Source organism: Xyrauchen texanus, chromosome 21, assembly GCF_025860055.1.
Source record: "Xyrauchen texanus isolate HMW12.3.18 chromosome 21, RBS_HiC_50CHRs, whole genome shotgun sequence".
Classification (NCBI taxonomy): Eukaryota; Metazoa; Chordata; class Actinopteri; order Cypriniformes; family Catostomidae; genus Xyrauchen; species Xyrauchen texanus.
In genome coordinates, this window is record NC_068296.1 from 16312331 (window position 1) to 16338402 (window position 26072).

Here is a 26072-nt window from a genome sequence, read left to right on the forward strand (position 1 = left end):
TTTTGTAGACAAAAATATATTTGTGCCACAATATTAATTTATTCATTATAAAACTTAAAAAAAAAAAAAAAAGAAAATGTATAATAAAAAAAGTTTTAGAAATTGATGACTTGGACCAAATAATAAATAAAAGCAGCCAATAAGTGCCCATCATAGATGGGAACTCCTTCAATACTGTTTAAAAAGTATCCCAGGGTGATACCTCAAAAAGTTGGTTGAGAAAATGTCACGAGTACATGTCTGCAAATTCCACACAAAGGGTGAAAATGCTTAAAAATAACACAGTATTGATTTATTTTGGATTTTGTTGTCACAACATAATTCCCATAGGTCCATTTATGTTATTCCATAGTTTTGATGACTTTACTATTATTCTAAAATGTGATAAAAATTCTAATAAAAATGAGTAAGTGTTTCAAAACTTTTGACTGGTAGAGTACACACACACAACAACCACCATTCACCTCTAAGTGGAGGTGACATCACCACGACGCTTGTGCCAGGCTATGTGCACGTTTAGGCCATGTGAAGTGTCGAATGCCCGCTGGCAGGAGGTCACGGGACAAATCCAACAGGTGACACGGGTCGACTGACTGAGATGACTGGCTGATGCACCACCTGTGCCCCCTACTGTGCCAACTTGCTGTGCTTTAGCCACCCGGCGCTCTGCTCGTTGTTGTGAGCATCGCTCCTCTGCCCTCTGTTGTTGTTGGAAGGTGACAGCCTCCAACTGGCCTGTAGCGTTCTTCACAAGCCTCCTCCAAAGAGGCCGATCTTGACACTGGTGGTACCAGTCATCGGCAAGTCCACTCAGCTCCACATCCTCCTGTACCACATCACTCCATCCCTTCTCCAGCCCATGCCACGCCGCTTAGCCCCCTCTATCCAGCCGAACAAAAGCTGTTTAGGCATGCGGTGACTGGGCATGCGGGCTACATGACCCAGACAATGCAACCTTGCCTGCCGGAGGAGCTCAACGATGGGACTTTGTCCACATCTTTCAAAGATTTGTGAGCTTCTCACACAATCCAGCCTGGTTAAACCCAGGATGGATCTTAGGCAGGCCAGCCTAAATGTTTCTAACCCGCAAAGATGTTCCATTAGGGGGGGTCCACGTTTTGCAAGCATAGAGAAGGGAGAGAATGACCGTGGCCGAGAATACCTGAAGCTTCGTGCAGAGCGACAAACTGGGTAGCTTCCACACAGCGTTACACAACCGATGAAAAGATAATGCCGCTCAACTGATTCAGAGTGAGACCTCTGCTGTCAAACCGGAGCCAGAGGACATCCCTGTCGCATTCCAAGGTGAAAAAGGAATGGCTCCGACTACCAGCCACATATTTTTACCCGGGCCTGCTTGCCATCGTAAAGGTCCTTAATGATCATGAACAGCGGGTCTGGGACTCCGAAAGCACGAAGAACAACCCAGAGCCCAGGCCTACTGATGGTATCACACACACACACACACACACACTGGTGGCCAAAAGTCTGGAATAATGTACACATTTTGCTGTTTCGGAAGGAAATTGGTACTTTATTTCACCAAAGCGGCATTCAACTGATCACAAAGTTTAGTTAGGACATTACTGATGTAAAACAGCACCATCATTATTTGAAAAAAGTCATTTTTGATCAAACCTAGACAGGCCCCATTTCCAGCAGCCATCGCTTCAACACCTTATCCTTGAGTAATCATGCTAAATTACTTATTTGGTACTAGAAAATCACTTGCCTGGTTTGTTAAATGAAGCTTAACATTGTCTTTGTGTTTGTTTTTGAGTTGCCACAGTCTGGCCTGTATTAAGGTCAATATTACATCAAAAATGAAAAAAAAAAAAGAAACAGCTTTCTCTGGAAACTCGACAGTCAATCATTGTTTTGAATGAAGGCTATACAATGCTTGAAACTGCCAAAAAACTGATTTATAGTGTATAGATTTTATACAAAGGTGTACACTACAATCAGGGTTGGGAGGGTTACTTTTGAAATGTATTCCACTACAGATTACAGAATACATGCTGTAAAAGGTAATTTGTAATATATTCTTTTAGATTACTCAAGGTCAATGAAGTATACTATATGTTTTGGATTATTTCTTCAGCAGTGGTAGATTTTTCACTTGTTTTGACTATAAAAACTATGCCAGTCCAGAAAGACACAAAATACATTCTCTGAAAACCTAAATATCTTATGCAGTGTTGTTTCTAAAATAAGATTAATCAAATTGATCTTGTTTTAAGGATTGTTTATAGATATTTTTACATGAAAACTGAAAAGAAATTATGATCCAACGTGAATTTTCTTGATAAAAAAATATGGTTGTGCCTGGTAATATGTGCATGTAAAATGGCTAGAAATAGCATTTTAGCTTAGCGTAAAGCTGACAATTTACACAAGGTTGATTTGAAGGAAAGTGAATGGGGCCAATCTGTAAACGTTAAAATACTCACTGTTTCGAGGAGTCGCATGGCGCCATGCGGGGGTCGGAAGTGTGAATGGCGAGCTCTGTGCACTTTGCTAGTTTTTAATTCATGTTGTGTCATAAACCGGTGAGATTCAATACCCTCTGTTTCATAAATGTTCTATGAAGACAATATGTCAAAGAATTAAAAATCCTCGGGCTCTGGAGATATTAAAAGACACTTATGTGCTCAAGCTTATACCCCAGACAAGGCCGCAGACCAGGGACTCAATTTGGACGGTGCGGTGGGAGAAATTCAACGTCAACTGTCCAGCATGTTGGTGATGCTAACAGAAGTCGTGACGGACTTGGAGGATCTTGCTGTAATACGTCGATCGATTATGGCCATGGAGTTGGTTACAAGAATCAGGCATGTCGAGAAATGGATCGATTATCTGGAGTCATCGGAGATGGAGTTATCTGCTAACCCACTAGCGACCAAAGTAGATTTGGAACATGTTTGGGAAAAGTTGGAAGACCTTGAGAATCGTAATCGCCAAAACTATGTCTGAATTGTTGGAATTCCTGAGAATGAGGAAGGCTGAGATATGGTGAAATTCCTAGACAAGCTCTTCCCACTCTGCTCAACATAACAGGCCATAAGCTGGAATTTGAGCAAGCTCACAGAATGCCAGCTTGGAGATCCATGGAAGGAGACAGGCCCCGATAAATTCTGGCCAAATTTCTGAGATCATCCAATAAAGATCTCGTGTTACATGAGGCAAGGAGTACAGGAGAGCATTCTTGGAAGAACCACAACATTTTCTTCTTCCCAGACTTTGCAAATTGGACAAGAGAGAAACGTGATTGATTCAAGAAATGCAAGAACCTCTTACATCAATGGAAGGCCGCTTTTGCCCTGATGTTCCCAGCCAAATTGAGAATAGATACTAAGGATGGCCCCAAAATATTTACATGCCCACAACAAGCGCTGTCTTTCATTAAACCAATGGGCCGAGGAATTCATGGTGTGTTTCTCTCGTTGCAGCCAAGTGAGCTTGACTCACTGAACATACACTTGACCGTCCGAGGAAACAGGGCGCCTGTTTTGTTTCTTTTTGTGCAGGTTCCACCTAGCGGCTGGAGTTTGTTTTGTGGAATAACACTCCTTTGGGACAGTTATGGATGAATCTGCACATATAAATACAATTAATATTTAATTATTTATTTTTAAACACAATTCAAAATCGTATTTTATCTAATTACACAATGATGACTCATCGACATTATAGACATTACAGTTTTATCTTCTGTTAATGCCTGATTGTCTGTAAAGCTGCTTAGAACGATGTGTGCTGTGAAAGGCGCTATACAAATAAAACTGACTTGACTTGACTTGCCTTTGTTTTTATGCCTCCTATTGGCTGGAGTTTGTTTTGTGGAGTATTATTTGCAGGACATTGGAAGGATTAGGTCATGTGCTGCACTCATGAACAGCCGGCTTACTGAACATTCGTTTGACTGTACGAGGAATGGAACAGTTTTTTTGTTTTGTGCTGGTTCTGCTAGTGGCTGGAGCTTGTTTTGTGGAGGAACACACCATCAGGACAGTTTGTAAATTAATCTACACATACTTTGTGTTTACTTATTAGCTGGAGTTTGTTTTATAGATTATTTTCTGTTATGTAATTCTGTCTCACAAAATTTGTATAGAAACACCGGACTTGAGCAATCCAATGGCAAAGATGTTGTGGGGGCTCTCATAGGCGTACATAAACCGTTTGAGTTTATAGGGATGGACGCCAATTGCCGCTGTCGTCCGTGGGGTTAATGCGCACATTTTTCTTTTTTCTGTTTGTTTGATTTGGGATTTGACTGTTACACTAATGTTGGAATGTGATCTTTATCATTTATTTTTGACACACAATCTATTTTTTCTCATATGTCAAAATTTTATAATGAGTGGATTGTCTCTCTCCATGTGGAATGTGAATGGGATGGAGCACCCCATAAAAAGAAGGAAGGTTATTTCTTTTCTCATTTAAGTCATTACATTGATAAGTAAACATCTACAATTCAAATGTCTCAAACAGATTAAAGATAAATTAGGAAGAGTCATTAATGTTTTAGCAGAAATCCAGGGGCGAAGGTTGATTTTAGCTAATATTTACACACCTAACACTGATGGGCTTTTTATAGATCTTGAAGAGATGTTGCAAGCTGTTTGCAACCCCATATGATATAATATTGGGAGGAGACTTTAATCGTTTGATGGATTTAGTCCTTGATCATAATGAAGCAAAAGTGTGTTAACCCCCTTGAGCAACAGTGACACTTCACAGGATTGGTAAAAATCTTGGTCTTACAGATATTTGGAGACTTTTAAACCCATCTGGTAGGGACTATACATTTTCTCCTCAGTCCATAAGATTTATTCTAGAATTGATTTTTTTTATATATCGAAGTCCCTCATTTCATCTGTTGTTGATTGTTCAATTGGAAACATCTTAGTCTCAGATAATGCCCTGGTGAGTTTAGAGGTGTTGCCACATATGGAGAAAAAGAAATCATATAGTTGGAGTTGGAAGGGAATATTAAAAGTGCCGAGGCAGAGCTGAAGCGCCAAATGTTGTCTGATGGCCTCAGATTGAAATACAGGTATAATACCATTTTGTCGTGAAACTTATTCAGGGCAAGACGGAAGACAAAGCAGAGAAGCTTTTGGCTAGATATGTAAAGCAGAGAGAGTCTTTTTTTACCATTCCCTCAGTGAAATCTGCTGGTGGTGAATTTTTTACGTCAGCCAATGATATTAATAATGCTTTTAAAGAATTCTATCTTGATCTCTAGAGTTCCATGTCTTCATCTACTGAAGAAGATAGTAGAACATTTGTGGAACCATTAGAACTCCCTAAACTGACAACTGAGCAAAAAAAATGTACTTAATTCTAAGATAACCTTGGAGGAGCTTGTCGAGGTAATTAAGGAATCGGGAATACTTTTATTGGATGGCAATATGCCGGCAATATTGGCGATGCCAATCAGAAGTTTGAGACACAACCCATGTCTTCTGGAGATGTCTTAAGATCCAAGAAATTAGAGTTGTTTGTGTGATGTTTTGGGCACTCAAATTTTACTTTGCCCCAGAATTTGTATTTTGGGCAATGGGGAGGTCATACATTTGGGGGATAAACATATACAAAATTGGGTTCTGACCAGTATCATGATTGGCAGACAAATTATTTTAAGGGGTTGGAAGTCGGACGGGTGCCATCATTTCCGGTGTGGTGTGCGGTGATAGGGAGGGTGGCAGATAGAAGGCTGGGGTTTGGGGGCTTGTTTGTCAGGAAATGGGGTAATTATTTAGCGTTTTTGGGGGACTCTCGGGGAGGGGATGGAGAGAGAGAAGTTTAGTTTAATAATGTATGTTTATTATATATTTAATTTTTCTTTCTTTTTTTCTTTTTTGTGTGTGCATTTTTATATGTGACCACAGGGGTTTTCGTTGGGAGTTGGTGATTGGGAGGGATATTAAATGTTAAATGTTGATTCAATGTGTATGTATTGTGTTTTTCTCTGTTGTGTACTTTTTAATCAATAAAAAATTTTACAAAACAAATGTTAAATTTGTGTTAAAATACGCACTGTTTCTAAAGTATAGCCACAAGACTAAAACATGATTTTAATTTGAGAAAATCGCCACTTACCTTTTCTGTGTAACGTTATAGCCAATTTTACAACTGCGATGAAATGACGATGTAATGTCAACAAACTCTGAAACCCTAAAACTGTAAATGTTCTGATTTAAACAACTTCACATCTCAAATAATTTCAACAGAAAAATTAATGTGTGCTTTAATAAAAATAATAATCTTCACATTTCTGCCTTTAAACCCTCCAAAAATTGGCCCTATTCACTTCCATTGTAAGTGCCTTACTGTAACCTCGATTTTTGTTTTTCTTTTTTAAGAAAAAGTGGGATGAGCCTAAATAATATTTTTTGATAGTCAACATTTTGCCACAAATGCAGTCGATTGAGCTGAACTTCTATTGAATATATAGAATATATATATCTATTGAATATTCTATTGAATATTAATTATTGAAATGTTTTACTTTCCATACGGTTGCGCCAAATGCCACATTTTTCTCTTTAATCCCCAGGAAAAAAAATATACAACTGACTTTGAACTCAGTAATTAAAAACATGTTCATCATTTAAGAGGTGTATTTAAGTAAGTGTTTTGTGTGCCTTGCATTGTTTATGTATTTCTAAATAATTTACAGATCTGAACAAAGAAGAAGAGAAAAAAAGAGTCACCCTAAAACTTTACATTACCAGGGTTTTAAGAGTATTTGTGGTGTTTTTGTTGATACTGACTTTTTCATACTTGAACTTTTATTTACACTTTATTAAACTTGAAAAAGCAATTAATATTGACTGAAGACATTCTGTTTTTATGTATGAAAATTCCCCATGGAGCTCTAATAATCTCTGATGAGTTTGCAGCAGTTATTTTTATGACCTAAAACTTTAATAGCTTGTATTTCAAGGACAAAACGACTCCTTGTTGTAATTTGTCAGCACAAGAATTCACCTCATAGTGTTTGTGTGTGTGCGTGTGTGTGTGATTTAAAAACTTTGCATGCTGGATGGACAGGGAAGGATTTAATGTGAATGAGGAAATGCACACCTGGAAGCAGAAGGACAGATTTAGATGAGGCAGATCTCAGTACCTCCATATCATCCCTTTGCAAGAATGTAAACTTAGTTTTCAGGAAGGATCAGGTTGTAGTCAGACTGCCACCCCCATCCCCGCAACCTTCTATCCTCTAAGCCCATAACCCCATCACACTTTGATCATCTGTTTCATGCCTGTGGACACTTGCCTTTCAGCTCATCCAGTCATAGTCAAGAGTTCTACTGAACAATAGAATTTCCCTGTTTTTTTTTAACGCTGGTTGTCTCTCATACCACAGTCAAATATCTTTTTGCTAGAGTATTGAATGGTTTAATTCAGTTAGCCTATGTCAAGGTTAAAATTACTGCAAGCTGAGAATGTTTTGCATAAAACAAATTTAACGAATTTTAACAAATCAATATAAATCAAATTGCTTTATGGAGCAAAAGCTGAGGATCCTATGAATGAACTGACTCACAATGTCTTTATACGAATCAGGAGTTTCTAAAAGTCTAGCAGCATCGTGTGGAATAATTTCAGTACTGCACGTTTGTGGATTTCTCAAGTGGCTTTATGTAGCAGACCTGCGTGAAGTTGGTCCCCCACCCAACGCAAAACGTCGGCAAAATAGTCTCAAACATTTTTGTTTGCGCTGCTTCGGTTTTTAGACATTAAAAGAACATTTATAGTTCATTCTGAGGTCACTCAGCCCCCCCACATGCTCTAAATTCACCCCAAATAGTCTTGTTTGTGCTTCGTTTGTGCTGGTAAAAGTTTCGTTTGTTCTGCTTCGGATTTTTAAATATTAGACATTGAATTATTGGCGATGACGTCACGCAACCCCCCCCCCCCCCATGCTCTAAATTCACCTAAAATAGTCTCAATCTTTTGTGCTTCGTTTGTGCTACTTCGGTTTTTTTAGATATTAAAATCATATTCATAGGTCATTCTGAGGTCACCCCAATTATTCAGGTACGCTTTAACAAAACAACAAAACATGTGGGCATGTAAACATTTCACTGAAAAGCCTGATTCGATAGAGTACCGTTTCACCGCCCAAAACAATAGCAGTGACAGTTTATTATTGGTTAATAATTGAAGATCCCGCCCACTTGCTAATTTTCATTGGTTCCAATACGAAAGTGGGTGGGTAGAATCGTCCAGAAGAATCAAGTGGCGTGGTCATTCACGGAAGCACTTGTCATAACACGGGCAAGAAGAAAAACGTTAGAAGTTTTCAGACTTCATCCTCAGGAGCAGAACACGTTTAACTGATAATATCGAAAGGAGCAAACAGTAGACCGAATCGCCTGAAACAGAGAATAACGTGTAAGTCTTGCCACCTGAGTGCATGTAAATACTATTTAGCTACACCAACCTGCATGATAATTAATATTAAACCTTTAATGGAAGCAGTTTTTGTGTCTTTTAAAGCCAAATGGAGATAACAGAACTGTATATATTGCTGTATTCTGTTGAACAAATACTTAACACAACATTTAATTTCATCCTCAGCCACACGAGCAGTAACATCAGAGTTTGATCAGTCGCTTTGCTTAGTAACGGAAAGATGGACGGGAGCGTGACAGTCATAACTATGGCAGCCGGTTTCCGCCACAGTTAAATAAAAAAAGGTGATTTTGTAAGTCAATATAATGAGATACTAAGTCATTATTATGAGAAACTTTCTCATAATAATGACTTAGTATCTCGTAATAATGAGAAACTTTCTCATAATAATGACTTAGTATCTCGTAATAATGAGAAACTTTCTCATAATAATGACTTATTATCTCATAATAATGACTTAGTATCTCGTAATAATGACTTAGTATCTCATAATAATGACTTAGTATCTCGTAATAATGACTTAGTATCTCATAATAATGACTTAGTATCTCATAATAATGACTTAGTATCTCATAATAATGACTTAGTATCTCATAATAATGACTTAGTATCTCGTAATAATGACAGTATCTCGTAATAATGACTTAGTATCTCATAATAATGACTTAGTATCTCATAATAATGACTTAGTATCTCATAATAATGACTTAGTATCTCATAATAATGACTTAGTATCTCATAATAATGACTTAGTATCTCATAATAATGACTTAGTATCTCGTAATAATGACTTAGTATCTCAGTAATAATGACTTAGTATCTCATAATAATGACTTAGTATCTCATAATAATGACTTAGTATCTCATAATAATGACTTAGTATCTCATAATAATGACTTAGTATCTCGTAATAATGACTTAGTATCTCATAATAATGACTTAGTATCTCATAATAATGACTTAGTATCTCATAATAATGACTTAGTATCACGTAATAATGACTTAGTATCTCATAATAATGACTTAGTATCTCATAATAATGACTTAGTATCTCATAATAATGACTTAGTATCTCGTAATAATGACTTAGTATCTCGTAAAAATGACTTAGTATCTCGTAATAATGACTTAGTATCTCATAATAATGACTTAGTATCTCATAATAATGACTTAGTATCTCGTAATAATGACTTAGTATCTCGTAATAATGACTTAGTATCTCATAATAATGACTTAGTATCTCATAATAATGACTTAGTATCTCATAATAATGACTTAGTATCACGTAATAATGACTTAGTATCTCGTAATAATGACTTAGTATCTCATAATAATGACTTAGTATCTCATAATAATGACTTAGTATCTCATAATAATGACTTAGTATCACGTAATAATGAGAAACTTTCTCATAATAATGACTTAGTATCTCGTAATAATGACTTAGTATCTCGTAATAATGACTTAGTATCTCATGATAATGACTTAGTATCACGTAATAATGAGAAACTTTCTCATAATGACTTAGTATCTCGTAATAATGACATAGTATCTCGTAATAATGACTTAGTATCTCATAATAATGACTTAGTATCTCATAATGATGACTTAGTATCTCGTAATAATGACTTAGTATCTCATAATAATGACTTAGTATCTCATAATGATGACTTAGTATCTCGTAATAATGACTTAGTATCTCATAATAATGACTTAGTATCTCATAATGATGACTTAGTATCTCGTAATAATGACTTAGTATCTCGTAATAATGACTTAGTATCTCATAATAATGACTTAGTATCTCAATAATGACTTAGTATCTCATAATAATGACTTAGTATCACGTAATAATGACTTAGTATCTCATAATAATGACTTAGTATCTCAATAATGACTTAGTATCTCATAATAATGACTTAGTATCACGTAATAATGACTTAGTATCTCATAATAATGACTTAGTATCTCAATAATGACTTAGTATCTCATAATAATGACTTAGTATCACGTAATAATGACTTAGTATCTCGTAATAATGACTTAGTATCTCATAATAATGACTTAGTATCTCATAATAATGACTTAGTATCACGTAATAATGAGAAACTTTCTCATAATAATGACTTAGTATCTCATAATAATGACTTAGTATCTCATAATAATGACTTAGTATCTCGTAATAATGACTTAGTATCTCATAATAATGAGAAACTTTCTCATAATAATGACTTAGTATCTCGTAATAATGACTTAGTATCTCATAATAATGACTTAGTATCACGTAATAATGAGAAACTTTCTCATAATAATGACTTAGTATCTCATAATAATGACTTAGTATCTCATAATAATGACTTAGTATCTCGTAATAATGACTTAGTATCTCATAATAATGAGAAACTTTCTCATAATAATGACTTAGTATCTCGTAATAATGAGAAACTTTCTCATAATAATGACTTAGTATCTCATAATAATGACTTAGTATCTCATAATAATGAGAAACTTTCTCATAATAATGACTTAGTATCTCGTAATAATGACTTAGTATCTCATAATAATGACTTAGTATCTCATAATAATGACTTAGTATCACGTAATAATGAGAAACTTTCTCATAATAATGACTTAGTATCTCATAATAATGAGAAACTTTCTCATAATAATGACTTAGTATCTCGTAATAATGAGAAACTTTCTCATAATAATGACTTAGTATCTCATAATAATGACTTAGTATCTCATAATAATGACTTAGTATCTCGTAATAATGAGAAACTTTCTCATAATAATGACTTAGTATCTCATAATAATGACTTAGTATCTCATAATAATGACTTAGTATCTCATAATAATGACTTAGTATCTCGTAATAATGAGAAACTTTCTCATAATAATGACTTAGTATCTCATAATAATGACTTAGTATCTCGTAATAATGACTTAGTATCTCATAATAATGACTTAGTATCTCGTAATAATGAGAAACGGTCTCATAATAATGACTTAGTATCTCATAATAATGACTTAGTATCTCGTAATAATGAGAAACTTTCTCATAATAATGACTTACTGTGCACATGCGCAATGTGCTCAGTCAGACGAATTGTGTGTTTCAGATTGAGATGGATCAAACAAATGACAACAGCACAACTCTTTTGAAAGTAAGTATAGTTTTATAGCAAGAGGTTTGCAAATAACAACAATTTAGCTGATGTAAGTGCAGGGCAAGTGTGTTGACTCATGAATCGGTTTCACACCGCAAGCGAGGTGTGCATTATTAAAATAAATATATAATAATCTCGTTTATAATACCACAGTTGTTACACCTCAAGACATTTTCAGGTTTTAATTCCTAAAACGCTCTTGTGAGTATAACTACGTTCTTACGCCAGGGATTCAGGGGTGAACCTCATTGCGGCTGTTTTTAGTTCTTCACCTAGGGTCTTGCGTACAAAGTCTCCGTTACGGATTCAAAAGCGTCACTTTAGACCTACTAACGGAGGTTTATTGGAGTAACGTGTGTGTGCGTGCGTATGAGCTGGAAAGAAAGTGTTCAGACCTGCGTGTGTACCTGTGGGTTCGAGCTGTTATGAATCAACTGGGGATCGTTTTAACTGTGGATGTGCGCTTGCACACTGTGGTAAAGTTAGTTTTACGTATACTGTTACAATGTGATATGTAAATAAATAATAAAACAATGTGACAAGCAATACATCTTGGAAAAATTAACCTAACATTTATATACTTGCACTGTTTTAAAAGATGCCCATCCAAAAGCGTAGGTTTGCATTCCATGTTTAAAAAAGTTACTCTGGGTGCTTTTGGATGTTATTTAAATAAAATACTTGATTTAAAATTTGTTATTTAGGTGATGGCTTAAATTTCATAACTGACATATGTTTGTCTACAGGATGGAAGATCTAAAGGGATTCTTGAGACAGAGGAATGTCCCTGAGGAAACAATAGAGACACTGGAACATGAAACGGTGAAACAGATACAGATTAACACAGATAATGTTCATAAAAGTTTAAAAGTATTTTGTTAGAGATTAACATTTTAGCTCCAAACTCAAATATAAGCCGCCAAATCCATTCTTGCACTGACATTGGTAGTATTACAACATGTTGCACAAGTAATTGATTAATCGAGTACTCGTTCAGCTTTAAACATTTGACTAGAAAAACTTGATTTTCATTTGTGCCAGCTGTGGGCAACAATGAAACTGCTTTTCTCACTAAAATCTTGCAGTTACAACTAAATTGGCTGGCACTGTACACTCCAGAGCACAAAAAAACGGGTCAAGCCCAAAATGTCAAAACATTAAGTGAGGAAAGAGGCGTGACATGCTGATTAATAAAGCTAAATTTAGACTGAATAAGACGTTGGTCTAAAAAGTGGCACGTGAACTTGTCCTGTCACAAACCTGCTTTAGTTGAACCATCCGAGTCATTTATCAGACAGATGAAGATGATTTTTCTTTTCACTTTGCTTTATTCTCATTTTCTGCAGTGTGTTTTAGCAAAAGATGCCAGTCTCATTGCTGCTCACTGTGTCTCCGCTGTTGTTGTTAAAATAACTGCATCTGGAACTCTACGTAGCCTAATAAGGCTTTATGCGATGCCTCGTGTATATTGTGAGGGAGAGAGGCAATATGCACAGAGCAGGAAATTAAGTGTGTTCGGTGCTTGAGAAAAAGATGATATAGCGCTGATTGCCCCTGAGTGCTTGTCAGAATCAGAATCAGAAAAAGCTTTATTGCCAAGTATGTTTTTTTTTTTTTTAAGCATACAAGAATTTGTTTTGATGTTGTAGGCACGTGTCACACATTCTTTAAATATAAAAAACAAGTATTAAAATATAAGCAATATAAATATAAATATGTCCACACAGTATATATTAAAAGTAAGAATAAAAATAAAAGAGAGCAGTACAGCAGAGTAAGTACAGTGGCATGTAGAGCCAGAGGTGGAGTGTGGAGAGTGTCAGGGTGGGTACCGGGCCTTGTTGATAAGGTAAGTGGAGGATGGGAAGAAACTGTTCTTGTGGCGTGAGGTTTTTGTCCTGATGGACCTCATCCTTCTGCCAGAGGGGAGTGTCTCAAAGAGATTGTGGCCAGGGTGGGTGAGATCAGCCACAATCTTTCCTGCACGCTTCAGGGTCCTGGAGGTGTACAGGTCCTGGAGCGGCGGCAGATTGCAGCCAATCACCTTCTCTGCAGACCAGATGACACGCTGCAGCCTGCCCTTGTCCTTGGCAGTAGTAGCAGCGTACCAGATAGTGATGGAGGATGTGAGGATGGACTCGATGATGGCTGTGTAGAAGTGCACCATCATTGTCTTTGGCAGGTTGAATTTCTTCATCTGCCGCAGGATGTACATCCTCTGTTGTGCTTTCTTGATGAGGTCCTGGGAGATGATAGTTCCCAGGAAGCGGAACGACTTCACAGTGTCGATTGTGGAGTCCCCGAGGGTGATGGGGGCAGGTGCAGGTGAGGCTGAGTTCTTTCTGAAGTCCACAACCATCTCCACTGTCTTTAGAGCATTGAGCTCAAGGTTGTTTTGATTGCACCAGGTCACCAGGTGGTCAACCTCCCACCTGTAGGCGGACTCGTCACAATCAGAGATGAATCTGATGAAACTTCAGAAGCTTGACTGACTGGTGACTGGAGGTGCAGCTGTTAGTGTTAAGGGAGAAGAGCAGAAGAGAAAGAACACAGCCCTGGGGGGATCCAGTGCTAATGGTCTGTGAGTCGGAGACGTGTTTCCCCAGCCTTAGGGCTGGGGCGGTATGGATATTTTCTAACCGCGGTTGAAAAGAAAGATATTCCCGCGGTATAGCGGTAAACCGCATTAAATACATTACATTGGATCAGAGAAGTCCCCCCCGACAGACTTTGGCGCACACATCAGAAGTCGCTTTTGATAGACAGACTTTAAATATTGTCACCTACATCCGAAGAAAAAAAACGAGCACAATTTTAAATAGTCAAATTTTCATCAAGCAGTAATTTGGCATCAACTAATCACTGTGTAGATTTCCTTATTTCAGATTATTCTCAGATACATTCGCATTGAAGATGGGTCAGACATGATTTTGACCACTTTATTAAGTTTTGTTTTGTAGAAAGCCTTTCTTTAACTTAAAATTTCGTTTTGTATAAATTGTATCTTAATTTTAATCACTGTTTCATTAACTAATTGCCTGGAATTAATAAATAAGAAGCAAATATAGCAGACATAAAATCAGCAGCAGGACGTGGAAGCGCCGATGCGATCTCTTGCGCGTGAGCTCTCTCATAAATGAACCGAAACTCGGCGGCTAGGCCTACTGCCTCACAGACATGAGAAATAAATAGAAATCTTAAAATACATTTTAAACAAAATTCAAAACAAAATGATAAAATTTTAGGCTACAGTAGCCTAGTAGTCAGGTTTGCCGATGTACGCTACTATTTATTTATTTATTTTTATCCCTGTGCTCCAATCGGAAACGGACTTCACTGCTGATATTCTGGGGATACAACATAGCCAATAGGCTATAGCCTACTAGGGACTTTAGCCTTTAAAATATCTTTGCTGCATTGGATCAGTCTCCTTTCCAGAACAGCCAAGAGCTTTCTAGCCTCGCAGCAGCAGCCTTGCATCGCTCGGACCTTAAAACAGTCAGCGCCATGGATGCGGTTTTGAAAATTTATCAAAAAACGTTGGTGCGGACAGATGAGTTTTGTGATGCGGTTGCGGATTAAATAATAATAGCCCATCCAGCAGATCTCTAATACAAATGGAATGTTATTATGTGTCATGGAACATTGCGCTCCCCAACTCACGAAAGGTCGGATTTGCTCCATATTTTGATACGTTTTGTTTAGAAAACCTTGAATCCATGTAGGCTAATATCATTAGACATAATCCATATCATTAGAATCAATGAATCCATGTCATTAGACACAACGAATCCATGTCATTAGACACAACGTGCACACATGTGCAGGCCAAAGTTTTTTTGTTTTTGTTTTTTTGCGGTGACGACGGTGACAAGCTCAGACCCGCGGTTGGAGTCACGTGACCGCGGTATTGCGGTAATGCGGTAACCGTCCCAGCCCTACCCAGCCTCACATGTTGCTTCCTGTCAGACAGGAGGTCAGTGATCCACCTGCAGGTGGAGTCAGGCACACTTGGCTGGGAGAGCTTCTCCTGGAGCAGAGCCAGGATGATGGTGTTAAAGGCAGAACTGAAATCCACAAACAGGATCCTGGCGTAGGTTCCTGCGGAGTCCAGGTGCTGGAGGATGTAGTGGAGGGCCAAGTTGACTGCATCGTCTACAGACCTGTTGGCTCTGTATGCAAACTGCAGGGGGTCCAGGAGGGGTTCGGTGATGTCTTTGAGGTGTGAAAGCAGAAGGCCCTCAAAGGACTTCAGAACCGTTGCCCTGACCTCTGTGGTTATGAAGTCGTTAAGTCCTATGGTCCTTGTCTTCTTAGGAACAGGGATGATAGTTGAGGATTTGAAGCAGGCTGGCACGTGACATGTCTCCAGTGAGGTGTTGAAAATGTCTGTGAACACTGGATACAGCTGAGCAGCGCAGTGCTTCAAGCTGGATGGGGAGACCGCATCCGGTCCAGCAGCTTTCCGGGGGTTCTGTCTCATGAAGAGTTTGTTGACGTCGCTCTCATGGATGGGAAGAGTCGTCACTGAGGTGGGTGGGGGGGTGGAGGGGGGTACCTTTTTAAGGTGGGCATTGGTGGGGGTGCCCAGGCCCCTGCTGAGGTGGGGGAGGTGGAGGTGATGTACTGTAGCTGGAGCTGTTGTAAGGTGTCGTGGGGGATGGTTTCAGGACTGTCCCTTTGTTGGAAGGTGTCGTGGGGAATGGTTACAGGACTGTCCCTTTGTCTTTCAAAGTGGCAGTAGAACTTGTTCAGGTCGTTGGCTAGGCGTCGATCGTTGATGGCCTGGGGGGCTTTAGGCTTGTAGTTGGTGATCTGCCTAAGGCCTTTCCAGACAGACGCAGAGTTGTTTGCTGAGAGCTGGTGTTGGAGCTTCACAGAGTACCGTCGTTTAGCCTCTTTCACCGCCTTGCTAAACTTGTACTTCGCCTCTTTAAATCTGTCTTTGTCCCTACTCCTGAATGCCTCTTCCTTATCAAACCTTAACCTTCTGAGTTTGGCAGTAAACCAGGATTTGTCATTGTTGTAACTCACCCTGGTGCTTGATGGAACACAGCAGTCCTCACAGAAGCTGATATGACTTCACAGCCTCTGTGTACTCATCCAGACTGTTTGTAGCAGTCAAACCATGTCTGGAGATCCTCCACAGCCTCACTGGTCCACTTCCTTGATGTCCTCACTGCAGGTTTGCAGAGCTTTAGTTTCTGCCTGTATGCAGGAATCAGGTGGACCATGACGTGGTCAGAGTGTCCCAGTGCAGCACGGGGAACGGCATGATACACTGTGGTGTAACATTGATCCTGAATGTTCTCCTCTCTGGTCGGCATTTAATAAACTGTCTGAATTTAGGGAGTTCATGAGTGAGGTTTCCGTTTGTTAAAGTCACCAAGGACAATAACTAAACAGTCCGGGTTGGTCCGCTCCACACACAGTATCTGGTCGGCGAGCATGCGCTGTGCGCCCTGCACGTTGGCCCGCGGCGGGATGTAAACACCGACCAGAATGAATGAAGCAAACTCACGGGGTGAATAAAAAATCTTACAGTTTATTATGAGAGATTCCAGGTCAGGAGAACAGTGCTGCTGGATCACGGTCACATGGTTTCACCAACCGCTGTTGATGTAAAAACAGATTCCTCCACCTTTTGTGTTGTGAATAGCTCTGTTGTTTTGACACACAGCTCACTAAAACTGTAGCAAAGTTAAGATAGGACAGCCGTTGTCATTATCTCGCAATCTAGATGGAACCAAGCCGGGGTCCGGACTTGCACCGCAGTCCGCTAATTGTTGACCGCTGCCCTACACCAACCCCTAAACCTAAACTTCCCTTACAAAAATGAATCATGGTACTACAGTAACCATAGTTTCACCATGATATTTTGTAGTAAAATCAAATTAAAATATAAACTCCATGGTTGATTAAATTAAAACTATAGCTTCTGCCAAAAAATATGGTTACTGCAATATAGGGTTGCAGCGGTATACCAGTTTCATGGTATACCACGGTTTGAATGTTTTTTTTTCTTTCTCTCTCTCCATTCACGGTATTGTGTGACTCAGGACTTTTTTCAGATTTTTTTTTTATATATATACAAGTAAAGAAATTATTGTTTCCATTGTAAATATTAGTTCAATAATAAAAAAAAAAAAACGGCTACATTTACAGCTTCACCAACCAGACGTGATAAAATAAATTAATTTTTGCAGTATTCATAAAACAAGACCACATATTTGTACCAGACATGTGTAAAATTTAATGTGAAAAAAAAAGAAAAATACTTTGAACCACGAGTGTATTCATACAAACTTGTTCATTTGTGCCCCACTCTCCCCAACAATCTCTGTGAACTAAGGCTGTCGATTTAACGCGTTAATTCAGTGTGATTAATTTGGCAAAAAAATACAGTGTTAAAAAAATGTACTCAATTAATAGTATGTTTTATTTGTAAAGTTTAAAAAGTGCTTGAGGCATACAGAAAAAAAAAATGCTAAAAGTGCACAAAAAAAAAAAAAAAAAAAGAAGAAATGGAAAAATAAATTAATAATATTTAACGGCAAATGAAAAATTATTTTTGGTTGTAATGAAGCTAAGTGAAGGGGAAAAAAAAGCTGTTGGTGTTGTCGTCCACCTTGTCGGTGTTGCTAGATTTACTTTATTTTAGACCCATTTAGAATCAAACTAAATTACAAATGCTATTACTGAATAATATGCACAACGTAACTTTTGCAGGGCATTATAATTGAAAATTAGGATTTTTTTTTTATATATAATTTAAAAAAAATATTTCAATGCACCTTAATACAGTGAATAATTTTTGTATTTATTTTGGACAGTTGCACTTTCTTTATTATCCTTGGGAGGCATTTCAGTTGGTAGACAGCAGCCGATAACACAAAAACAATTCACATCGAACAAAACTAAAATTATCTTACGAGCTATTTACAGTTGAATTCAGAAGTTTACATAGACCTTAGCCAAATACATTTAAACTCTGTTTTTCACAATTCCTGACATTTAATCATAGAAAACATTCCCTGTCTTAGGTTAGTTAGGATCACTACTTTATTTTAAGAATGTGAAATGTCAGAATAACCGTACCAAGTGATTTATTTATTTTATTTCTTTCATCACATTCCCAGTGGGTCAGAAGTTTACATACACTTTGTTAGTATTTGGTAGCATTGCCTTTAAATTGTTTAACTTGGGTCAAACATTTTGGGTAGCCTTCCACAAACTTCTCACAATAAGTTGCTAGAAATTTGGCCCATTCCTCCAGACAGAACTGTTGTAATGGAGTCCGGTTTGTAGGCCTCCTTGCTCTCACATGCTTTTTCAGTTCTGCCCACAAATCTTCTATCGGATTGAGGTCAGGTCTTTGTGATGGCCACTTCAATACCTTGTTTTTGATGTCCTTAAGCAATTTTGCAACAATATTGGAGGGGTCATTGTCCATTTGGAAGACCCATTTGTGACCAAGCATGAACTTCCTGGCTGATGTCTTGAGATCATATCTTCACGTCTTCAATATATACACATCATTTTACTTCCTCATGATGCCATCTAATCTGAGGTGCACCAGTCCCTCCTGCCGCAAAGCACCCCCACATCATGATGCTGCCACCCCTCATGCTTCAAGGCTGGGATGGTGTTCTTCAGCTTGCAAGCCTCACCGTTTTCCCTTCAAACATAATGATGGTCATTATGGCCAAACAGGTAAGTTTTTGTTTCATCAAACCAGAGGACATTTCTCCAAAAAGTAAGATTTTGGTCCCCATGTGCACTTGCAAACTGTAGTCTAGCTTTTTAATGGCAGCTTTGGAGCAGCTTCCTTGTTGAGTAGCCTTTCAGGTTATTTTGAAATAGGACACATTTTTCTGTGGATATAGATACTTGTCTACCTGTTTCCTCCTACAGAATGTGCCTCCTTCCTCAGTGGTATGATAGCTGCGTTGACTCATGGTGTATATACTTGCATACTCTTGCGTCCAGCGTGTCCTGCTGGATATTTTCATCATTACAGCAGAAACAACTTAAAATACTGTCATTTTTGGGTATACAGATAAGTGTAAGACATCATTAGAGACTAAAGGGTCTACTTTTATTTGTGTACACTACATTTGCTATTGTTATTGTGAAAGTCTTTTATGTAAAGAAAATATATAGTCAGATTACTTCTTTTAACCTAAAATACATCCACAGGTACACCACCAACTGACTCAAATTGATCAGAAGATATATTAGGCTTGACATGATTTTCTGGAATTTTCCAAAGCACTTGGTGTATGTAAACTTTTTGTGATGTAGTCAGTTGAAAGTGAAACCGTCTGTCTGTAAACAATTGTTGGAAAAATGACTTGTGTCAGGCACAAAGTAGATGTTCTAAACGACTTGCCAAAACTATAGTTTGCTAATAGGAAATCTGTGCAGTGGTTAAAAATTTGTTTTATTGACTTCAACTTAAGTGTATGTAACCTTCTGACTGTACAAAAAATAGACCTAACTGCTGGAATAAAATCAATAAAATGCAAAATCTTGTAAATCTCATACAGGGACCAGGGAAATTTTTGCCATCCGTGCAGATGATTCAAATTAACTGTCAGTTTAGTTTTACAATACATAATACATAATACATAATATAATATACAAGTTGATGAAGAGTGGGCTTCTCATGAGAAAATACATGGTTATCATTAAACCCAAGTACATATCACGATGTGACGTCAAGTTACTTTAGTCTTTTGTCCCGGGATGTGTGTGAATGCAAGCACAGATTATGGGAAAGTTCTTGCAGTTTGAATGAACAAATTTTGCAGTCCCAGAACAGTTGCCGGAACGACTTTACCCAGGAATAATACTGGGATATCTGTGTAAAACCGCACCACCACCAAAGTGATTTCATAACTACTTTTCCGAGTTTGCTTGTCTAGGGAATGAACATTTTCCTGCGCGTGCCGCGAGTGAGAGAGGGAAGATGCATGCACAGCCTGAGGTGAAATGAAACTTTGTATCTGCTCCAGATATCCTCTTTTTAAAATAATATTTGTATTATTATATTTAAAATCTAACATTAATATGATCTGAAGTTAAGTGCAGCCTCTGTAAAAATTTTAAGTTTAATGGGGTAAATATTAGCAGATTAGTAATTCCAGTGTCAACTAGCAGCATCTGAACCGTTTAGTCGACTAGTCTCGTACATCCCTAGTCAAAACAGTGTTTTGTGGAAATGACACAAATGCTGTTAATTTTGCCTAACTTGTATTGAATCCAGATAATTCCTTTTAACATCTATTACTTTCACAGGGTAAACTGGAGATGATTGTGGGTTCCCCAGCTGCTTGTATGGATCTTGAGCTATTCAGCACATCAAATAACTTCTTACAGAAGCTAATGGACAATGAAGCCCTTCTCAGTATCTACCCTGTGGATGATGACTGCAGAATACATGTGAGTATCGCAACTTTTCTGACACCACATCTACACTGTCCGTAAACAAATTAGCAAAATTAGAATTTTCCCATTATAATGCACCCCTTGAAGCTTCTAGATTTGTTGCATTGCATCACTCACATGCGATGTAGAAGAGATGTGAGATTAACAGTTCAAATCTATGTTGTCAACTCGCTGAGCACTTTATTAGGAACACTATGGCCTAATAAAGTGCCAGATGTGGTCTTCTGCTGTTGTAGCACATTCGCCTCAAGGTTTGACATGTTGTGCATTCTGAGATGCTATTCTGGTCACTACAATTGTACAGAGTGGTTATCTGAGTTACTGTAGCCTTTGTCAACTCGAACCAGTCTGGCCATTCTCCTTTGACCTCTTACATCAACAAGGCGTTTCTGTTCACACAATTTTCTTTTTCTGGCACCATTCTGAGTAAACTTTAGAGACTGTTGAGCATGAAAATCACAAGAGATCAGCAGTTACAGAAATACCCAAACTAGCCCATCTAGCACCAACAATTGTGCCACGGTCAAAATCACTTTGATCACGTTATTTCCCCATTCTTATGGTTGATGTGAACATTAACTGAAGCTCCTGACCCATATCTGCATGATGATATGCACTGCTCTGCTGCCACACAATTGGATGTTTAGATAATTGCATGAATAAGTAGGTGTACAGGTGTTCCTAATAAAGTGTTCAGTTGGTGTATGTTATTAAAATGTGTTGATGTCATTAATGATTTGATAAATATGGGATGCCTATACTACAAAAGTTGTGTTAACTGATCGTGACCATTTTGTGTGCAGGTGACGGACCGCAGTGGGACACAGACTGGGGAGTTCACTGATTTGTCCTAGGTGGAGAAGTTTGAAATTTCTAATGATGCCTATGAAAAAAGGACAGGTAAGGTGCATGCATCATCAAAACTTCTATATATGTCTTGATAGCTGTACAATTATATGTATGAACTAACTTGTGTGCAAATGTGACACAATTCCAAGATTCTATTTGCTATTAGAGTGTTGCTGCAGTGACTCTGCTGTAACTGGAAATTGCTTTTAGCATTTCAAATTCAGTAACGCAATACAGTTAGCTAGCCGGAAATCATGATTTTTTTTTTGGCCTGTGTTTGCTGTCTATTTTGAATTTAACATTTAAGCTCCGATGGACCACGATAATTTTTTTAAAATAAAAATAGAAATTACTAATGTCTTGACCAACACAAAATAGGTATTGTTTTAAAGCTAAGAAGCTTTACAGTGCATGTAGGCATTATGACCAAAACTGAACAAGTGGTTTGAAATTTGCAGACAAATCGGAGGTATTCAGTTTTCATAATTTATAATTTTGCACTGCACATATTATTGTAATTGGTAAAAACATCAAACTGATCGATTAGCCATGTGTCATGTTGTTGGAAAGCTAAAAAATAGTTGAATAAAACCACACTTTTTTTTCTTCTTTTGTTTTATTTTTCACAGACAGAAATATAGCAAGTAATAGCCAAGTATATGTCTTTGACATGTTACATGTAAATATATATTATATTTCGTGTTTTTGCTTATAACTTAATGAAAACAGAACATAACATTTCACATATCATAACTTAGAGGAGGTAATTATCTTTAAAACGAGCCCACACACACAACATAATTGTATGGATTATCTATTGATCTATATGCATCCAAAGTCCAATGTGCACACAGCACATAATGTGCTAAATGGCTAAAAACACGTTAGATGACTTTTCAGAAAGTATGTAGTTTGTCGTACAGCATCATGGAACGCTAAACCAATGTATTCGAATTCAGATTGTGACGGGGGCCTGGATAGCTCAGTGAGAATTGATGCTGACTACCACCCCTGGAGTCACAAGTTTGAATTGTACATGACACAGACTCAATGATAGCTCAAATGAGACAGAATGGAATTAAATGAGATCTCGTTACTCATGCCTGCATGCTTTAGAGAGAGAGCATACCTTTTATTCATTGTTGTATTTGCAAGTGTAATTCGTTTTATTTGTTTGGAAAGCTACCTTATTTACACCTTGAGATATATAATGTCAAAATGATACAAAAAAATTCAGACTTATAACAAAAAGTTATAAGTCTTTAATTTTGTGTATGCCACTGCAATAGGAAATCTTTAAAAATAAAACATTCAGAGCTAAAAGGGTTAAGTAATGTCTTTCCTCTTAATTAGTTATTGAAATTTGTTTGTAGAAAATAATCTAATTTTTTAACACTTTTTTTTTTTTTTAGATTCAGTGCGGAACTTTAAGAAGAATATGAAGTTTGGTAAATTTAATGAGGAAAACAGGGCCAAGGAAGAAGAGGCTCTTGCTAAGAAAGAAGAGGAAGAGAAGGCAGCCGCTGCAGCTATTGCTGTTGGTAACTGCTGTAAAGTTGAAGTTGCTGGGCAACCCAGTAAGATTGGTACTGTTATGTTTGTGGGTAAGCTAACCTACATTTTCTTATCACACCTCTAGATTAAGGCTCCTTGTGTGTGGTTTGACTGATTTAATCACATGTACTGCTTTGTTTCATTGCATAGATTGAATTAGATAGATGTGTGTGTTCATAATAAAGCCAAAAATCTTAAAGGGATATTTCACCCAAAAATGAAAGTTCTCTTGTCATTTACACACTCCCATGCCATCGCAAATGTGTATGCCTTTCGTCATTCTGCTGAGCTCAAAGATTTTAAGAATAACTTGGCTCTGTAGGTGCTTTCAATGCAAGTGAATGGTGATCAGACATTTTGAGCTCAAAAAATTACATAAAGGCAGCATAAAAGTAAACCATATGACTCCAGTGGTTTAATCCATGTCCTTTCTAGTGATGCAATCACTTTGGGTGAGAAATGTATTAATGTAAAAAAAAAAAATATTACTGTAAGACTTGACCTTTACTTTTACTTTCAGAATGTGAAAGTGGAGATTTATTGTAAAAAAAGGACTTAAATATTGATCTGTTCATCACCCAGACTTGTCATCACTTCTAAATACAGATTTAACCACTGGAGTCATATGGATTACTTATTCTGCCTTTATGTGATTTTTGGAGTTCTAAAGGTCTGGTCACCATTCACTTGCATTTTTTGGTCCTACAAAGCTAAAATATATTTGTTTTCTGCAGAAGAAAGTCATGCATATCTGGGATGGCACAAAGGGTAGTAAATTATGAGATTTTAATATTTTGGGTGCACTATCACTTTAAATGTGAACTGCTATTGATTTTTATATTTACATTGAGAATGTTTGTAAAGGTAGTTTAGGCAAAAATTTACTGTAAAGTCCTTAGTCTCTGTAATTTATTGCATTGTTTTCCTTGTTTGCAGGTATGACCGATTTCAAGCCAGGCCACTGGGTAGGTGTGAAATACGATGAACCACTTGGGAAGAATGATGGCAGGTTAGTGCACGCACCAGTTTTAATGCTTCAGAGTACAACCAGCATCTCTCAAATGACTAATGTGACCCTTACATGAACCTAACAAAGAAAGTCTAACTAATGCTCCATGAACAACTTTTTGTCTTGATTTAGTGTGAATGGGAAACAGTACTTTGAGTGTGAGCCAAAATATGGTGCCTTTGTGAAGCCTCTATCAGTAACTGTGGGAGATTTCCCTGAGGAGGACTATGGTTTGGACGAGATGTAAGACTCCCCTGATAAGCAGTCAAAAGCATCAGAAGAAAGAAGTTTGACTCCTCGCAGCGAGACTTCGTTGCAGTAGTTGAAGTTTTTCTGTCGTCAACGCAGATCATTTTGTTTTATGCTGGTCTGAAAGAGATCAGAAGGATTGCATTTTAAGATGTACTATCAGAGAAATACCTTAATTTACTGCAGTCAAACCCAAGTAATGATCTTTAATAACATCTCTGCCATGGCGACTTGAAGTTACCAATTAGGTAAGTGTGAAGAACATTGGTCGAGATCAGATTAAAGGATTAGGCAAGATAGGCTGAAATAATTTGTAACTCTTAGAAGCATTTGCTTGCATGTTGATTATTGAATTACAAAATTCTGCAACTAATTTCAGCCCAGACAGAATAATTTTACTTCAGACTAACAAACCACAACAAATTATTTTTTTGCAAGGTCTGTACAAACTGTATTGTATAAATGCCTTTAGTTGTACCAATGAATTCCTCCAGTTGACTTTTTCGTCCAGTCCATCAATAAGATTTTGTTTTGTGTCTCAATCCCTTATTCGGCTAGGCACTTTTGCAATTAGCTCACTAATGAGTCAATCCTGTGACCTTAGTTTTCCCATGGTTCTTCATTTTCAGTGTGAATTCTTATAATTACAGAAATGTATAAATTTTAAGCCCGTCTTGCAGGTGAAAATGGGTATGCAAGCATTTTTATGCATGTTTTATGCACTATGTGCTGAATTTGGACATCCTGAAAACATATGCCCAATTTATCTGTCTTATGCAAATGCTTTAATATGGAGCATAGAAAACTGTCCATGCTGTGCTGAAAGACATTGATTCTTGTAAACATTAACCACTCACAGATATTTAGGATTATCATAAACATTTGTTTTGCTACATAACGCAGAAGTGGGTTGTATTCATATGAATATCATGTTTGTGTTTCAATTGCTGCACTACTGTGTAAAAGTAGAAACGTTTGACACCAGACTAGACACAAATTGATGTTTGAGATGAATACTCTAGATTAAAAAACAGACAGCTTGCATGTGTTTCTCTACAAACTTGCATAGTGTTACTTGTGCTGGCTACAATGCAGCTTTTCCCAGCACAAATATGAAGTGTTTTTGATATTGATTTATTTATTAACATTCAAACCATTGTGTTAAGTTTTAAATTATATGTTGTCATTTATCACACTGAAGATATAACTGAATTTATCATTTATAAACTAAATGTGGTAACCAGATTTCAGGATTTATGTGAGTGCACTTCTGTAAATTAAGACAAAGTGAAAAAAAAAATACGATTTTAAACCAAGAGTTTCTTTCTTGCTTGTATGCCATCACCCCAAACATACAC

The 26072-nt window shown here is 37.4% G+C and overlaps 1 pseudogene; it reads left to right on the plus strand.

Moving 5' to 3' along the window:
- Positions 1-8297: 8297 nt before the first annotated feature.
- LOC127661545 (tubulin-folding cofactor B-like) lies at positions 8298-26024 on the plus strand (annotated as a pseudogene).
- Positions 26025-26072: the final 48 nt, after the last annotated feature.